A 1,153-nucleotide genomic window follows, 5' to 3' on the forward strand; every position below is an offset into this window, starting at 1 on the left:
AGACAAGGATGTCCTTTGTCACCCCTCCTATGCAACACTGTGTTGAAAGTCTTAGACCGAGCTATAAGGCAAGATAGGGAAATTAAAGGCATCCAAATTGGCAAAGAGGAAGTAAAACTTTCTATTTGCAAACGAAAGTAAAGAGGACTTAGTGATCAAGGTCAAAGACTAGTTTTTGTATGAATTGTACCTCAATGCAAAGAAAACAAAAATCCTCACCATTGAACCAATAAATAACATCAAGATAAATGGGGAAAAGATTGACATTGTCAACGGTTTCCTTTTGCTTGGATCAACCATCAATACTCAGAAGCATCGGCAAGAACTCAAATGATGTATTAGGCAAATCTGCTGCAGAAGGTCTCTTTGAAGTGGTCAAGAGCAAAGATTATCAGTTTGAGGACTAATATGCGCTTGACCCAAGCTATGGTATTTTGAGTAACCTTATATGCATGTGAAAGTTTGTCAATGAATAAAGAAGAGCATAGATGAATTGATGCATTTAAATTATGGTGCTGGAGAAGAATACTAAAAGTACCATGGATCTCCAAAAGAACAAAGTAATTGGTATTGGAAGAAGTACAGCCAGAATGCTCTTAAAAGCCAGGATGGCTTCTTCAGACATTATCAGGAGGGACCAGTTCCTGCAGAAGGACATCATGCTTGGTGAAGTAGAGGGTCAGCAAAAAATAGGAAGACTCCCAATGAGATAGATTAGCACAGTGGCAGCAGAAATGGGCTCAAGTGCCAGGCCCAGGACTGAGAAGAGTTTCCTTCTGTAGTGCATAAGGTCACTATGAGTTGGTACCGACTCGATGACACTTAACAACAACGTATTTATCTTTCAGGGATGCTTATTTTGGTCCTAAATGAGTTTTATGCATTTCTTCTTAAGATTATGTCTTAGTATTTTCCTATATTTTATTTATTTTGTGTGTTAAATAGCTATTAAATTGTCTATCAGTCTTTTGTATGTATACAAGGATATTGGATTAATATTTTTAAATTTATAACTTTTTCACTAAATCCTTTTATTACAATAGTTTGTCCCCACCCACTTCCTTCTTTCTTTTCTGCCCATCCGAAGTCACAACATCTTTCCATCACTTTACTATGCAGAGATGCTGACTGACTAGAGGTCTTTGAAGTTCTT

General features: G+C 37.1%; 1 protein-coding gene across 1 annotated transcript in view; it reads right to left on the bottom strand.

Annotated features, from left to right (window-relative positions):
- PKD1L1 (polycystic kidney disease 1 like 1) overlaps positions 1–1,153 on the bottom strand; it is a 270,006-nt gene that overhangs the window by 100,419 nt on the left and 168,434 nt on the right. The gene's annotated exons all lie outside the window — the stretch shown is intronic.

The sequence above is a fragment of the Chrysochloris asiatica genome, unplaced genomic scaffold, assembly GCF_000296735.1.
Source record: "Chrysochloris asiatica unplaced genomic scaffold, ChrAsi1.0 scaffold00384, whole genome shotgun sequence".
In the NCBI taxonomy this organism is placed as follows: domain Eukaryota; kingdom Metazoa; phylum Chordata; class Mammalia; order Afrosoricida; family Chrysochloridae; genus Chrysochloris; species Chrysochloris asiatica.